This window comes from Wolffia australiana, chromosome 13 (assembly GCF_029677425.1).
Source record: "Wolffia australiana isolate 7733 chromosome 13, ASM2967742v1".
Lineage (NCBI taxonomy): Eukaryota > Viridiplantae > Streptophyta > Magnoliopsida > Alismatales > Araceae > Wolffia > Wolffia australiana.
The window spans coordinates 6,023,154-6,041,608 of record NC_135847.1 but is presented as its reverse complement, the minus strand read 5'-3'; positions in this window follow the sequence as shown (position 1 = coordinate 6,041,608).

Below are 18,455 nucleotides of genomic sequence, written 5' to 3'. Positions count from 1 at the left end.
AAAGGGCATATTTATAAGAGAAAAAAATGTATTTATGCAATTTCTAGACTTTTCGGGGCCTTTTTGCAACGTTTCGTTGCAAAAAGACCCTAAAAACAACTCTCGGTCGCCACGGCAGGCGTATAGATCCTATTTAAAATCATTCAGGGTTGTATTGCAATTTTTAATATATATTTTTAATGTTTTAGGAGAAATCGGAGGAGAGAGAGTGCGCCAGTATATACGCAATTACTTTTGGGCGGCGTCCAAAAGCAATTCCAGGCTTTTAAGGACTTTTCTGCAAAAGGAGGATTCAAAATGCGCCAGCCAATGAGAGAAGCGACACGTCATTGCGTGTTTAAAAACGAAACTAATAAATAAATCAATTTTAAATCCAATGGATTACATTGGTTTAAAATTGATTTATTAATAACTATTGATCCTGAAGTCCGATTGAGATGATTTTTTATGGATTTGTTCGTCTTGATCCCCTCTTTCTATCTGTACGGTTAGATCATTCAGATCTACCCTACATTGATAGATAAATATTAAGTACTAAACGGGGGTAAAATGGTGATTTTTACCCTATAACCTAAGTATAAAAGCTAAATTTCGAGGGGGAGCTCATTCTGGATGGTGCTCTATCACAGCTGCAAGACAGGGAGGAGCTCTAGCTTGGATCAAGTTATCTGGTACTTTTTTTCCTTTACTGTATTTGAACTTTTATGCATTTTGAATGAATTAGGTTAAGTTGTTTGTTTCTTCATCTCTATTCTGATCTGAACTTCCAAATCGCTTGGCTTGAGCGGCATGTACAAGCCCTGATTAGGATTGAGAGGAGAAATTGAGGGATTTACCTTGGTATTCAATTGCATTCCAAAGAAAACTCTAAAAATTTAGTTTTAATTCTTAGAGATTAAGATTTCCCTTTTATTTCTGATTTAGCAAATTCTCAAAACCAACCAAAACTTAAATCAAAAATTTCTTAACCTCTCTAATTGAATTCTTTGATCCATCCAATTGGATCAATTAATTCAATCTAGAGCCCACATTTCTTCTTTTCATCTCATCTCTTCTACCCCCCTCTCTAAATTCTCACCTAATTAGGGTGACTTGATCCTCATTGAAGATCAAATTCACTCTAATTAGGATCTAAAACACCAAAAATAAAATCAAATTGAAATTCCTACTTGCCTCCCTTGGACGACACTCATACTTATCACTATACATATTAAGTAGAGTTTTATAAATTTTATTGCATAAGCCAAAAATTCACAACGACAAGGGCTAAAAATTTTGCGTAATTTTCACCCCTATTTTTGGCTTATCAGCAATCAACCCCCTCATCCCACCAGAGGGGGTGTGGGGGGTAGTGCCCAAGGGAGGAGGGCGGTGGGAGGGTGTGGGCAGCGGCGGGGGTGGCGACGGGCAGAGGGGGGAAGGGGCGTGGGTGCTGAAGGGAGGAGGGGGACGGGCGCTTAAGGGAGTGGGGGTGGGGTTGGGGGGGCGGCTGCAGGGGGAGGATGGTGGAGGGGAGGGGGGGGGGGACTGATGGCGGGCGGAGGGGAGGGGGTGGGAGGAGCGACGGGGAGGGGAGAAGGGGAGGGGCGCTAGAGGTGGGGGCGCCAGAGGGGGGAGGGTCATCGCACAACCGCACGGACAACTGCAGGAGTGCGAACTCCTCGCATGGTTTGGACCATCCCTACTCAAGTCCAATTTACAAACCATTCAAGGCCAAGTATGTGCTCGATATTGACCCAATTTAGGCCTAGTGTCAACCAGACGGCAGCAGTCTTTTTGGTCAGATCTTGAGTTGTATCGACGATGAAATCAAGTGAGAGACATATGATAATGTCTTAAAAGATGAATGGAGAGAGAGAGAGCGCGTGAGATTGAAGAGTAATTGAAGAGGAATGGATAGAGAGAGCGCGTGAGATTAAGAGAGATTCAAAGAGGAGAGCGAGAGAGAGATTAAACGATGAATGGAGAGAGAGTGAGCGTGAGTTTAAGAGAGGTTAAAAGATAAATGGAGAGTGAGAGAGCGTGAGATTAAGAGAGATTCAAATTTGATCGGAGAGAGATTATGAGAGATTAAAATATGAATGGAGAGAGAGAAAGCGTGAGATTAAGAGAGATTAAAAGATGAATGGAGAGAGAGAGAGGGTGAGTTTAAGAGAGATTAAAAGATGAATGGGAAGAGAGAAAGAGCATGAGATTAATACAGATTAAAAGATAAATGGAGAGAGAGAGTGAAACTAAGTGAGATTAAACAACTAATGGAGAGAGAGAAAGCGTGAGATTAAAAGAGGAACAGAGAGAGAGAGAGAGAAAGCGTGAGTGAGAGAGATTAAAAGAAAATCATGGAGAAAGAGCATTCAAGAGAGAGAGTGATTAAAAGAGAAATGGAGAGAGACAGAGCGTGAGATTAGGAGAGATTAAAAGAGAAATAGAAAGAGAAAGAGCGTGAGATTAAGAGGGATGATAAGCTCAGATTTTATGTGTTTTTTAATGGTTATTTAGCAGTTCAGACGTGTGAGGTTCAGAGCTTATGCAACAAATTTATAAACCTCACGGCGTAAGGCGAGTGAGGGTCGATCCACAGGGAGCAGGAGAAAACAGTAGAAATTTCCTTCTTTATTCAATAGATATGTCACTTATCAATTTAAAATAAATATTAAACTCTGTTAAATGATCCTCAGGAAATCACAGAATTCCTCTTTAATTCCCAGTTTAGTCGAAAGATTTAACTGCTATTGCTCTGATTAAGTTAAAGATTTAACTTAATAGAGGCTGTCTACAGAGGAGTTCTCTGTAGACAGTACCCTTGCCCTTGGGGGCAAAGGATCAAACACCTTGCGTGCAGGGTACCTGCGCGCAAGGTGTTTGCGTCTGGCGCTGTCGCTGCGCGGCGTGGCTGCGCGCGCTGCTGCTGCGCTTGGCGTTGCTGCGTCTTGGCGCTACTGCGTGGCGGCGCTGTCGCGCGGCGTGGCTGCGCGCGCGATGCTGCTGCGTCGCGGCGGCGTTGCTGGCGGCGGTGCTGCTGGCGGCGGCGTTGCTGCGCAGCGGCGCTGCTGCGTCGGCATGGCTGCGGCGGCGCTGCTGCGCGCGGCGATGCTGCGCTTGCGGCGGCGTTGCTGCACGCGACTGCTGCGTGCAGCAGCGCTGTTGCGTGCGGTGTGGCTGCGCGCGGCGCTGCTGCGTGGCGCTACTGCGTCTTGACGGCGTTGCCAGCGGTGGTGCTGCTGCGCGGTGGTGCTGCTGCGCGCGGCGGTGCTGCTGCGCGCGGCGGTGCTGCTGCGCGCGGCGGTGCTGCTGCGCGCGGCGGTGCTGCTGCGCGCAGTGGTTCTGCTATATCAAAGGGATTTTTTTGGGGAAGTTTGGGGAGGATGATCAGAACAAGAAAGAAACAAAATTCAACTGAAATCAAATCTAAAATGAAACAATCCTCAGTTGGAAAACATTGGAAGATCTTGTGATTCTTCCAACCCAACCAAAATTGTCTGAGAAGAGAGGGATTACAGGGCTGAAGCTTGAGATTTCCCCACGTCGGGTGTCACGTCCTTGCGGCAAGGCGTGGTTCTTCAATCCAAGCTATCTTCAGTGTGTTCTTCCTCTCCAACTCCAAAAGATCATCAGCTCCTGGAGGGTGCAGAAATCCTCTTCTCCAAGCCCTAGTTTCCTTAGCGAAAATTCTGAACACCTAAACTCCTCTCTCAAGAGAGTATTTATAGGTTTTCTCTTAAGTCATGCCCAGGGGCATTTTCGTAATTTTTGCCACTTCGAATTTTTGCCCACTTCTGTTGATCCTCCTCTCTTCCTTGATCTTCTTAACCTGTTTCTGAATGTTCACTAGCCATAAAACGTTAAATATATTCCACTTGATTCAAAGAATCAAGTGGGGTTAGTGATTTCATAAAACAATACATATGCATGAACTTAGCATGAATTCACAAGATAATTGTAATGAATTTAAACTTGAGAACTTGATTATTTGATGACATATTTTAGAGTCATCAAGGGATTAAAACAGGATTAGAAAGATAAAGAGAGTGAGATTAAGAAAGATTTAACGATGAATGGAGAGAAAGAGCGTGAGATAAAGAGAGATTCAAAGAGGAATGGAGAGAGAGCAAGCGTGAGATTAAGAGAGATTAAAATTTAACACTATTTTGATTAAGGGAGATTAATAGATAAATGGAGAGATTAAGAGGTAAATATAGAGATTAAGAGATAATTGAGAGGTTAAGAGATAAATGGATAGATTAAGAGAAAAATAGCAAGTGCATCGGAGAGAGAGCGAGAAAGTAACGCTCAGTCTTTGCTCCATCGTTGCCCGGTAGTTAAATGCATGGTTAAAAAGATCTGTTGGGATTGTTTGGCTAACCATAGGTAAGGGTGTTTGGTGAACAGTTTCTTGAGAAACAATCATGTCCGTCTAGGAACACAAGTATGCAAGGAGAAAATTTTCATTTCATAAGCTGAAGGAGCACAAGGAATTGAGGTTTGCATATATTTTATAATGTTGCACTAGGTACAATGCATGATTTAAGTTGGGGTTGATAAAACACCATTACATGAGGTTAAATTTTTTTAATTTTGTATATCAATTCAAAGTTTGGAGGGGATGTAATTGGTGTAAAAGATTGAATTGTTTCAAAATTTACGTTCATAGGTTTTTTTTGAATTTGAATTTCCTTCACAAAGTTAATCAAACCGCACCTTGGAGAGTTCATTTACTTAATGTCTTAGAAGCATGTCTATAGAGGTTAGTCTCTTGCAGCGGATCATATGCACCTCTTGATGGTATGACCCATAGGTCTTCGTTCACATGTTAAGCTTCCAAGTGGTTAAGATGTCTGTGATTGGTCCTAACTAAGGGGTACAATTTGATTGAGAGTCGTTTGTAAGGATAGGTAAGTACCAATAAACAATTTAATTTCCTTACTAGTAGTATTTTAGTAAGGGTCGATCCCTCAGGGAGCTAGGTAGTTAGTTAGAAAGATTTTCAACTAGTATTGCAAGTTCAAGATTCATATAACCTTTTTTGTAAAGCTTTTAGTGATTATGAAGGTAAATGTTCAATTAAGAAGGATGATATGAATTTTACCAAGTGTAAAAAAATTTCCGTAGAAAGTTTAGATTGAAAATGATTTTTGAGAATTTTTTCAGAATTTTTTATTGTCTCTAGAGAGAGATAAAAAATTCTGAATTAGTGAATGGAAAAAGAGGAGGAGAGAGATGGCGCACAAGCCTGGGCGCTTCCGCCACTGCTTGTGCGCTAGGCTTCGCGCTCATTGTGTGAGGTCCTCTCACGTGCTATGGACCAAAACGAAGTTCCAGATATCGGTTTGACACGTGTGAGTAGGCGTTGGAAAGCTTGAGACGTTGGCTATCTGCCTAAGTATAGCCAAGAAGCTTAAGAGCATTATAAAAGGAGATAGGGTGGAAAGAACAGCGTAACCTTTTTGTCACACCACAAATGGCGTTGCTTCGCGCGGTGGTGCTGCTGCACGCGGCGGTGCTGCTGCGCGCAGTGGTTCTGCTATATCAAAGGGATTTTTTTGGGGAAGTTTGGGGAGGATAATCAGAACAAGAAAGAAACAAAATTCAACTGAAATCAAATCTAAAATGAAATAATCCTCAGTTGGAAAACATTGGAAGATCTTGTGATTCTTCCAACCCAACCAAAATTGTTTGAGAAGAGAGGGATTACAGGGCTGAAGCTTGAGATTTCCCCACGTCGGGTGTCACGTCCTTGCGGCAAGGCGTGGTTCTTCAATCCAAGCTATCTTCAGTGTGTTCTTCCTCTCCAACTCCAAAAGATCATCAGCTCCTGGAGGGTGCAGAAATCCTCTTCTCCAAGCCCTAGTTTCCTTAGCGAAAATTCTGAACACCTAAACTCCTCTCTCAAGAGAGTATTTATAGGTTTTCTCTTAAGTCATGCCCAGGGGCATTTTCGTAATTTTTGCCACTTCAAATTTTTGCCCACTTCTGTTGATCCTCCTCTCTTCCTTGATCTTCTTAACCTGTTTCTGAATGTTCACTAGCCATAAAACGTTAAATATATTCCACTTGATTCAAAGAATCAAGTGGGGTTAGTGATTTCATAAAACAATACATATGCATGAACTTAGCATGAATTCACAAGATAATTGTAATGAATTTAAACTTGAGAACTTGATTATTTGATGACATATTTTAGAGTCATCAAACACCCCCCAACTTAGATCATTACTAGTCCCTTAGTAATGACATGCAGGTGAGAATAAAAGATGATCTCAAGGTGAATTTTGACTTCCGATAACTTTGATTCATGCTCTTCTCAAGGAGTATTTTCAGCAATTAAAATTGACCAGCGTAGAAGAAATTCAGGATCTATCTCAGCCTTAAACCTCAACTAAGTGCACATGATCTATGGAGTACATATAGTAAGTACATAGTATATGGAATAAGATCGAGTTAACACCCCAAGCGCACTACTGAACGAGGCGTAGAGAGTGGCATTAATGCTAGCTCAATACTATGGCTATAGTAGCATCGGCTCAAACACACGGGAGACAGCTTTTCCACGTTTATTTTATTTGGCATTTGCTGCTTGTTGGTCATTTTTGATGACAACCAACTTTAGTACTATGATGCAAGCTTTTGCTTGTTTATGCATGATGCAGCTTTCACTTGATAGTTTGGTGGCGCTTATCCACTACCCATGTGCCGTCCTTAGTAGACCGGCAGCTTATTCCCCCGACGAAGTTATGTATCCTTCATGGGTCAGGGAGCTTCACTCACGTCATAATAATACTGCCCATGAGCTAACACTAACCCTACTCTCCACTAAAGCTAAAAATTTTCGTGCATGTAAGTGCTAACTCAACCCGAGGTGGATGGTGAGGTGAGAGAAGTATAATGGTAATAGATATGACTGTAGTGGTATGGATCGTAGTGCACCTAGCTAGGCTTACTTCACCTAGGATTCCCTAGCTGGCCACTCTTGCATTTCTACCCTTCTGAAAAGAATCGAATTATCATGCATATCATTGGACAATCATCTCCTAAGATCATCAAATATCCATGGTTTGTGAATGCAAAAACGACAAAATTTTCATGGATAGTGCCTGTAAATGTACTCCCCCCCCCTCTCAATAAAAGGCATGTTCCTACATGACAAATCATAAATGAGAGAAAGGAGAAAGGAATACCAAACCATGGAAGGAAGGGCGGCGATCAGCATGCGTGTTGTCCAGTGACGTGTTAGGTGGGCGTGGATCGGAGTGGCTGCACACGAGAACAGAAACAAAAACGCAGAAACAAAAACAAAACAAGGAAAGTAACCAAGCAGAGAGAATATGAAATGTAGTAAAAACAAAAACTAATCGGATCATGAGCTATCATGCGATGGCTTTTCTAACGTAATATTCATGGGGCTGTGAAGATCTTCTTCTTCTAAGTAGGGTTTGAGCCGTTGCCCGTTCACAGTGAATCGTCTTTGAGACGTAGGATCTAAAATTGTAACGGCTCCATTCTCAAAAACCTGTTGAACAAGGAAGGGACCATCCCATCGCGTTTTCAATTTACCTGGAAAGAGTTTTAGTCTAGAGTTGTAAAGCCATACTTTTTGATTCTCCACAAAAATTCTTCTCCTCAAGCTCTTGTCATGAAACATCTTCATCTTGGCTTTATAAATCTTCGAATTCTCATAAGCCTCATTTCTTAACTCTTCCAACTCATTCAATTGAAGAAGTCTATGCTTGCCGGCTCTATCCAAATCTAGGTTGAGTTTTCTAATAGCCCAAAGGGCCTTGTGTTCTAACTCAAGTGGTAGGTGACAAGCTTTGCCAAAGATAAGGTGGAAGGGAGACATGCCGAGAGGGGTTTTGTAAGCAGTCCTATAAGCCCATAACGCCTCGTCTAGCTTCCTAGACCAATCTTTCCCATCTGGACGCACTATTTTCCTCAAAAATTTCTTCACCTCTCTATTATACAATTCAACTTGTCCATTGGCTTGAGGATGATATGGGGTAGTGACTCGATGATAAACACCAAACTTTTTAAGGAGATTCCTAAAGTTGTAATTTGTGAAGTGTGAACCTCCATCACTAATGATCGCTCGTGGGCATCCATATCTATAAAAAATGTGTTTTTCAATAAAATTGGTCACTACCTTACTGTCATTGGTTTTGGAGGGAATGGCTTCTACCCATTTGGAGACGTATAAAATCAATTCTCCATAAATCAAATATTTCCACTTCTAAGATGGGTTGTAGGGGCATTCTATCTTTCCTATTGATATTGATGGATGCTTGGCATGCTAAACAACTATTATAAAATTTCTGCGCGTCATGAAATAATGTAGGCCAAAAGAAACCCGATTCAACAATCTTATGAGCTGTTACCTTGGCCGAGTAGTGACCCCCTCCTGGTTTTGCGTGGCAGAATTCTAGGATGCTTCGTTGCTCGCTCTCGGGGACGCATCGTCGGAGAATTTGATCTTGTCCTTGGTGAAACAGCTCCGGATCTTCCCAAAAATAAAATCGTGCATCCTTGAGTAGCTTTTTCCTCTCGTGGGAAGTCCAACCTGTAGGAATTTGTCCTGAAACTAAAAAGTTGACAATATGTGCATACCAAGGAACGAATGTTCCTTTTGCAGTTAAGACAAATTCATCAGGAAATGCATCATTAATTTGTTCAGGTGGGGCGCCTATGATTCGTGAGAGATGGTCGGCTACTACATTTTCACACCCTTTCTTGTCTTTAATTTCCAAATCAAATTTCTGTAATAAAAGCACCCATCTAATCAATCTCGGTTTAGCCTCTTTCTTCGTTAACAAGTATCTAATAGCTGCATGATCAGAATAAACAGTTGTTTTACTACCTAGTAAATAAGACCTAAACTTTTCTAAAGCGAAAATAATGGCCAGCAGCTCCTTTTCGGTGGTGGTGTAATTCAGTTGTGCGTCCACTAAGGTCCTGCTGGCGTAGTAGATCACCACGGGTTTCTTATCAATTCTTTGGCCTAACACTGCACCTACTGCAAAATCAGAAGCGTCGCACATTAGTTCAAAAGGAAAGGGTCCAATCGGGCCCTTGCAGGATAGGCATTAACCAAAGCTTCTTTCAATTTATAAAATGCATCTTTAGCCTCTAGTGTTAGTTCAAAATCATTATTTTTAGACGATAAAAGGTTTGTAAGAGGTTTAGAAATTTTAGCAAAATCAAGGATAAAACGTCTATAGAAACCCGCGTGGCCGAGGAAACCCCTAAGGGTTTTTAGGTTGGTTGGAGGTGGAAGGCCCTAGATGATTTTGATTTTGGCCTTGTCCACTTCCAATCCACGGTTGCTGACTGTGTGTCCCAGCACTACTCCCTCCTGCACCATGAAATGAGATTTTTCCCAACTTAGGACAAGGTTGGACTCAATGCACCTCTTCAATACTTTGGTGAGGCTTAGGAGGCAGTTCTCAAAGGTAGATCCAAATACTGAAAAATCATCCATAAATATTTCTAAACATTCGCCTACTAAATCAGAAAATAGGGCATTCATACATCGCTGAAATGTGGCGGGGGCATTGCATAACCCGAAGGGCATACGCCTGAAGGCATATGTCCCTACGGGACTCGTAAATGTTGTCTTCTCTTGATCATCAGGATGGATGTTTACTTGGTTGTATCCTGAGTAACCATCAAGAAAACAAAAATATTGCTGCCCTGACAGTTTTTCTAGTATCTGATCTATGAAGGGTAGTGGGTAGTGATCCTTCTTTGTCGCCTTATTTAATTTCCTGTAATCAATGCACACCCTCCACCCTGTGGTCAATCTTTTCTGCACCTCTTCCCCTTTTTCGTTCACTTCTACGGTAATTCCAGATTTCTTTGGTACCATGTGTACAGGACTCACCCATCTACTGTCGGATATAGCATAAATTATTCCTGCATTCAACCACTTAATCACTTCTTTCTCAAGAACTTCTCTCATGTAAGGGTTGAGTCTCCTTTGATGCTCTCTACAAGGTTTTGCTTCCTCTTCTAAAAATATCCTATGTTCACAGATCAAAGATGGAATTCCTTTAATATCATCAAAGGTCCAACCTATGGCATTTCTATGCTCCCTAAGTACCTCTAGCAAGTCCTTTTCCTGTTCAGAGGATAGTGATGAAGATATGATTACCTGTAGGATTTTCTGCTCATCTAGATATGCATATTTGAGGGATGAGGGCAAAGGTTTCAATTCTGGCCCTACCTCTACCGAAGGGGGGTCTATGATCTCTCCCTCTAGCTCTCTACCCTCTACTTGTGACAAGTATTCTTTAACCACATCCTCTCCTTCATCTTCTGCACACAATTTTAACTCCTCATTGCTTCCTACAGGACACTTCATCATTTTCGATATATCCAGTTGAACTCTCTCCTTTCCAATTTTAAACTCAACCGTCCCCTTCTCCCAATCCATAATCGTTTTTGCCGTAACCAAGAAGGGTCTACCTAAGATGATAGGAGCTAAACTAATGTCTCCCGATATCTTTACATCTGTCACTATAAAGTCTACAGGGATTTCACAATTCTCTACAGTGATCATGACATCGGTTAACCTTCCCTCGGGTTGCCTAACAGTGCCGTCAGCTAAGAGTAGGTCCATATGAATTTCCTCCAACTCTCCAAACCCACTCTCCTCATATAATGCGGTCGGAATGATACTTATGCTTGCTCCCGTATCTAATAAAACTTTAGAGAAGGTGTTTCCTCCTATTTCGCATGTAATGAAAGGGGCTCCGGGGTCTCTCATTTTGATAGGGATGGCATTAAGAATGCTAGAGGCATTTTCAGATAATTTAACCACTTCCCTAGGCTTCTTAATGGTGCAAGAGTCCTTAAGGTACTTCTTTAGGGAAGGTGCACACCTAAGCATATCTTCGACAGTAACAGTCATGGTGGCTTTTCTAAAATTCTCTAGCAGTCGGTTTTCATAATCAAATATCGGTTTTTTTCTATTTAAAGCGGAAGGGTAGGGAACATGCTGCCCACTCGTAGAAGGTAGAGGCTCCTCCACGTAGGGGGGGGGGGTCCTCTCCTTCTTCCTCTTGTAGTTCGGTTCCCTTCTTAGAATTCTCTATAAAAGTCCGATAGGGATCCTGAAGTTCTTTCCCATTTCTCAATTTTGAGATGGCTAGAACCTCAGGATCATCTCTATTCGTCTCATCATGAATGGAATGCTGCACATGATGCAAGTTGCATGGATTGATGGACGGTTTCGTGGGAAGTTTATAAGATGTGCAAGGAGAATCTAACGGTATACCTTGGTGTTCAGATTGGACAGGTCTGAGGCTTTCTAGCATCTTCCTCATCTGCTCTTGAGCATCTAGCATTTGCTTCGTTTGAAACTCCATCATCACTTGCATCCGCATCTCCATTTCCGCCCGCAACTTTTGATTTTGCTTTTCAATCATATCTGAAATGACGGCAGTTAATGTGGAGAAATCAGGTTGAGTTTGAGATGAAACCTGATACTGTTGTGGAGGCCTGTGCTGGAATTGTTGTCTCTGCTGGAACGGGGGTTGAACTGCCGGCTTGTTTCCTTGGTGGAAGGCCTCTCCGTTTTGGAAATTTGACCGCTTTTGCGGCTGGTTGAAAGCCTTCACCTCTTCTTCCATGGCTTGGCAAGCTCCATCTTCATGTTCCTTGATAAAACAGAGAGAGCAGATCTTAGCTTTAATGATGGGAGAGTTACCTAGGAAGACATTCTTCAAGGTAGAGGTGAGCTCCTCCAATTTCTGGTTGGTCTCCCTTAGGCCCGCTTGTAGCTCTCCCTCCTTGGCGTTGACCTGCAGAACTCCTGCTCTCTTGGGCTGCACATTCCTCCCATTCTGATTGGCTCCAATCTCCTGCAAATCAGTTTCTGCAACTCTCTCCAAAATATCAAAAACTTCATCCTCATATGCAGTATAAAACGTTCCACCCGTGGCGAGGTTTACCTTGTTTTTCATAAAATCAGAGAGAGAGAGAGACTCATAAAATATCTGAGCTAGTTGACGTTGTTCAATTCCATGGTGAGGGCACTTCCTCAACAGATCATTGAACCTCTCCCATGATTCACTAAACGCCTCACCATCATGAGGATGGAAGTTGTGAATTTCCCTTCTATAAAAGTTAGTTTTGGAGAGAGGGTAAAATTTCTGCAGAAATTTTCCCTGCATCTCTTCCCATGAATTAAAAGTGATTCCTAAATTGCGGTACCAGGAAAATGCTTTATCTTTTAAGGTTAGAGGAAAATATTTCATTTTTAAAATTTCTGTAGATATCCCTGGAACGTTTTGAGATGAACACCTAATGTGGAAATCATCAAGGAATTCTAATGGGTTTTGAGCAGGCAGTCCATTAAATTCAGGTAAGGAATGAATTAATGCATTGTCATATCGAAAGGAAATACCGTCACCGATGTTCAGATTTACATCGGTTTGACGCAAGCTTCCCGACGGTGTGGACCTATCCAGCATAGTCCTCCTCCTCTCATTCTGCTGGTGCATCTCTTCAGCCATATTTCTCTGCTGAATTTCTGGTTCTGTCACTGTAGAATCCGGAGTGGCGTCTCTAATGTCTTTCTCTGCAGACTTTTCACCAGCTCCTGAGCGTGTTACTACCATAAATCTACAGCAAACGGTTAGAATAACAATGAGCTGAGGATTGTCAAGTCCTACAGCTCTAGAAAAATCAACAAAAATGACTGTAGATTTAGAGAAATGACAGTAGATTCACAAAAATGACTGTAGATTCACCAAAATGACTGTAGGTTTAGAGAGATAACTGTAGATTCAGAGAAAATAAAATTTTCTACTGTAATACCGTGCTCCCCGGCAGCGGCGCCAGTTGATAAGCTCAGATTTTATGTGTTTTTTAATGGTTATTTAGCAGTTCAGACGTGTGAGGTTCAGAGCTTATGCAATAAATTTATAAACCTCACGGCGTAAGGCGAGTGAGGGTCGATCCACAGGGAGCAGGAGAAAACAGTAGAAATTTCCTTCTTTATTCAATAGATATGTCACTTATCAATTTAAAATAAATATTAAACTCTGTTAAATGATCCTCAGGAAATCACAGAATTCCTCTTTAATTCCCAGTTTAGTCGAAAGATTTAACTGCTATTGCTCTGATTAAGTTAAAGATTTAACTTAATAGAGGCTGTCTCTGAGAGGAGTTCTCTGTGAGACAGTACCTGCCCTGGGGGCAAAGGATCAAACACCTTGCGTGCAGGGTACCTGCGCGCAAAGGTGTTCTTGTCTGCGGTGCTGCTGCGGTGCTGCTTGCGCGATGGTTCTGCTATATCAAAGGGATTTTTTTGGGGAAGTTTGGGGAGGATGATCAGAACAAGAAAGAAACAGAAGTCAAGTGAAATCAAATGTAAAATGAAACAATCCTCAGTTGGAAAGGATTGGAAGATCTTGTGATGCTTCCAAGCCAACCAAGATTGGCTGAGTAGAGAGGGATTAGAGGGCTGAAGCTTGAGATTTCCCACGTCGGGTGTCACGTCCTTGCGGCAAGGCGTGGTTCTTCAATCAAGCTATCTTCGTGTGTTCTTCCTCTCCAACTCCAAAAGATCATCAGCTCCTGGAGGGTGCAGAAATCCTCTTCTCCAAGCCCTAGTTTCCTTAGAAAATTCTGAACACCTAAACTCCTCTCTCAAGAGAGTATTTATAGGTTTTCTCTTAAGTCATGCCCAGGGCATTTTAGTAATTTTGCCACTTCGAATTTTTGCCCACTTCTGTTGATCCTCCTCTCTTCCTTGATCTTCTTAACCTGTTTCTGAATGTTCACTAGCCATAAAACGTTAAATATATTCCACTTGATTCAAAGAATCAAGTGGGGTTAGTGATTTCATAAAACAATACATATGCATGAACTTAGCATGAATTCACAAGATAATTGTAATGAATTTAAACTTGAGAACTTGATTATTTGATGACATATTTTAGAGTCATCAAGGGATTAAAACAGGATTAGAAAGATAAAGAGAGTGAGATTAAGAAAGATTTAACGATGAATGGAGAGAAAGAGCGTGAGATAAAGAGAGATTCAAAGAGGAATGGAGAGAGAGCAAGCGTGAGATTAAGAGAGATTAAAATTTAACACTATTTTGATTAAGGGAGATTAATAGATAAATGGAGAGATTAAGAGGTAAATATAGAGATTAAGAGATAATTAAGAGGTTAAGAGATAAATGGATAGATTAAGAGAAAAAAAGCAAGTGCATCGGAGAGAGAGCGAGAAAGTAACGCTCAGTCGCACCGCTCCTATCGTTGCCCCGGTAGTTAAATGCATGGTTAAAAAAGATCTGTTGGGATTGTTTGGCTAACCATAGGTAAGGGGGTGTTTGGTGAACAGTTTCTTGAGAAACAATCATGTCCGTCTAGGAACACAAGTATGCAAGGAGAAAATTTTCATTTCATAAGCTGAAGGAGCACAAGGAATTGAGGTTTGCATATATTTTATAATGTTGCACTAGGTACAATGCATGATTTAAGTTGGGGTTGATAAAACACCATTACATGAGGTTAAATTTTTTTAATTTTGTATATCAATTCAAAGTTTGGAGGGGATGTAATTGGTGTAAAAGATTGAATTGTTTCAAAATTTACGTTCATAGGTTTTTTTTGAATTTGAATTTCCTTCACAAAGTTAATCAAACCGCACCTTGGAGAGTTCATTTACTTAATGTCTTAGAAGCATGTCTATAGAGGTTAGTCTCTTGCAGCGGATCACATGCACCTCTTGATGGTATGACCCATAGGTCTTCGTTCACATGTTAAGCTTCCAAGTGGTTAAGATGTCTGTGATTGGTCCTAACTAAGGGGTACAATTTGATTGAGAGTCGTTTGTAAGGATAGGTAAGTACCAATCAACAATTTAATTTCCTTACTAGTAGTATTTTAGTAAGGGTCAATCCCTCAGGGAGCTAGGTAGTTAGTTAGAAAGATTTTCAACTAGTATTGCAAGTTCAAGATTCATATAACCTTTTTTGTAAAGCTTTTAGTGATTATGAAGGTAAATGTTCAATTAAGAAGGATGATATGAATTTTACCAAGTGTAAAAAAATTTCCGTAGAAAGTTTAGATTGAAAATGATTTTTGAGAATTTTTTCAGAATTTTTTATTGTCTCTAGAGAGAGATAAAAAATTCTGAATTAATTGAATGGAAAAAAGAAGAGGAGGAGAGAGATAGCGCACAAGCCTGGGCGCTTCCGCCACTGCTTGTGCGCTAGGCTTCGCCGCTCCGCCGCGCGCGGAGGTCCTCTCACGTGCTATGGACCAAAACGAAGTTCCAGATATCGGTTTGACACGTGTGAGTAGGCGTTGGAAAGCTTGAGACGTTGGCTATCTGCCTAAGTATAGCCAAGAAGCTTAAGAGCATTATAAAAGGAGATAGGGTGGAAAGAACAGCGTAACCTTTTTGTCACACCACAAATGGCCCAAGATTGTTGCTCCAACTCCCTACCAACTGGCTTCAAGATCCAGGACGCTTCTAGAAGACTCCTTGCAACTTCTGAATGAAGATGGACCTAGGAACAAGCTCAAGAAAGACACAAAGTAAAGAAAACAATACTCAATTCTTGGATGCCCTCAAAGAGGGTGAGGGGGGCCCTTTTATAGGGGTACATGTGTTTGTTTCAGTCATTCTTGGTGGTTGGATCATGGATGAACGTCCAGGATTGATTTCTTGAATCTTCAATCCAGGTGAACAGACCCCAACCAACCAGATTCTTTCCCCCCAGCTCGAATTTGGAGGGAACAAAACAAGTTGGTTAGAGTTGGTTAGAGTTAGTTACAAATCATCTCTAGCCCTTGGATTTGGGCTGGAATGGATGGATGGGTTCCACCTCCTGGATCCTGGCCTGGATCTCGACCTTGGGCTCTCATCCAACCAGGATCTGCCATCTGGAGTCACCCCCATATGTCTTGATCAACCTGGAAGCCTCCAAGGACATTATAGAAGGTCTCCTTCAAGTTCCTTTGCACCAAGCCTATCAATTGAGTCAGCTCCACTGGTCAGCGTGTATCTTTTTGATCTTTGCTCCTTTTGACTTGAATTTTTGTCCCAAGCTTTCAGACTACTTTCTTGACTTTTCCATAAAATTTCGTAATTTTATGACCATGAAAAGTCAACCTTGACCTGAAAAGTCAACACACCAGGGAAATCGTTAGATTCATATCCCACTTGACTCAATGAGTCAAGTGGGGGTTCAAAATATCCCTCAAATCCAATTAAGAGTAAATCCAGAACTGTTTAACTTGTGAAATTCATGTCAAATCATTGATGGAAACACTAATTAAGTAGAAATATAAGTTTTTTCATCTTTAGGGTAGTGAAAAGGCATGATCTCATTACTATGCAAAAACAAGCAGTTTTGGCAATGATGTACTTACTTTTAGAAGATATAAGATGATTAATGCATGGAAATAACTACCCTTATTTGAGTTTATCAGTCTGGTAGGGTGAGGAACAGACATGAAAATCAAAGGGTTCAAGTACTATTTTCCTAGGTTGAGTGTTCAATGAACAGCCTCATCATACCACCTTTTGTTAAGAAACCTACTCAGTTTTTTTGGATATCCATTATGCAGAATCTTACTTGCAGTAAGGTCGGTCATTTATTCAAGTCTTGAGCACAGAATCACTTTTCCCTTGAGCAACCTAATACCAAAAGTTGAAACACATCCTTACCATCTCCATCTCACCCCTGACTACCCACATGTACCACCATATATTCTATAGAAACCCAGCTTGAACCCATTTCCCTATCACTTAAGATATGCCCAATGATGACATGATAAACGAACATATATTTTGATACATTTATCATGTTATTATTTGAATTAACCAAATATTTATGCATTAGTTATAAATTCCAACTTTTGCACGTTATGAGCAATTTTCACTACCTTCATTGACTTCTATGAAGTCAATTAGTTTGATCACTGATGAGTCTTTTATAGTTCCAAATGTGCAGAAATTAGCATGCATTGGAAGATACAATTCTTAGGAAATTGGAGGATTTTTGGGTGCTTAGTGATTATCAAAATGGGCTACAAATGATGAAACAGAGTTGTAGGCTTTTAAAGGAGAGCTCAGAGGGTCTTGGGCCACGACCTGACCTACCCACTGGGCTGTCAAACACCTTACAAAAGAAACAAACTGGAAGTTACAAGGCAAAGCTCTCATCAATGGAGAAAAGAGGCAAAATGGCAAGAAAAGATAATAGATAATGCCCATAGGGGTATTTTAGTCATTCTCCCAATGTATAAATAGACTTTTCTCCCTTATTTTCCCTCATTATGGACGTGTTCTAGCAAGTGGCTGGCCAGCAGGATAAGGCATTTTTCAGAATTCAGGTTGTTCAACCTGCTTGATGTGAGTTTATTGAAGTTTTCTCTTAATCTCATCTCTTGTTTGCCTTAAAAAATGCCTGATCCTGGCAAAATATAAGGATTGAGGGCTTAGTAAACTTGCATTGAGGCTTTAAGATCTTAGATTTCTACTTTCTCCATCACGTTTTATCCATTTACCCTTTAAATCCATCACTTTCCCACTCTAAACACTTATTTTCTCTACTTTCTCTTTCTAAATAGTGATGTAAGACAACTAGGGGAGATGGGAATGATGATGATGGATGGAGGGTACAAGACGGGTTGGGATGGTTAGATAAAACAGACCACAGAATTCCACATGATCGAGTTTGTAACTTAAAATCAATGAAATATTGGTGGTGCAGTCCCGTTGATGCATGACAGACGCGGTTGACGTCCTACAGCGGTAGCGTGGGTCCGCCTGTCCCTCTCGGGGACGTTCATCTTGGACTGCACGTCCCGCTTGTCGGTGGGAGTCCCGGAAAGATCCTACGCGGGGCCTCAATTCGCAGAAGCCGAGGGAGACCTTTCTCCACTTGGTCGGCACCCACGGGGTCGTCGTTGAGGCGTTGGTGGGCCTAACGACTGGTGGGCAGGTAGGTTCAGCCGGCCGGATGGCGAGGACGGCGGCGAACTAGCAGCTGCATAAGACGGCCATGGGCGACGTCGTGCTGTAAGCCGCGATGGTCAGCAACAGTGTGGAGACGGCCGGAGATAGCAGCGGTGGTGGCGAGAGATGACGGAGACTGGAGGTGGCGGCGGCCAAGGATGGCGGCGACGGCGGCAGTCGGAGATAGCGGCGACGGCGGCCGGAGATAGTGATGACTCTGAAACATGTCATCAAATATTTAATCTTTTGAGTGTTAATTCCTTAAAATTATCGTGTTAATTCATGTGAGTATCATGCATATGCATCATTTTATGAAAGTACTAACCCCACTTGATTCTTTGAATCAAGTGGATTATATTTAACATTTTATGGTTAGTAAACATTCAGAGATAGGTTAAGACGATCAAGGAAGAAGACGAGGATCAAGTGGAGCGAGCAAAAATTCAAAGAAGGAAAATTACGAAAATGCCCTTGGGCAT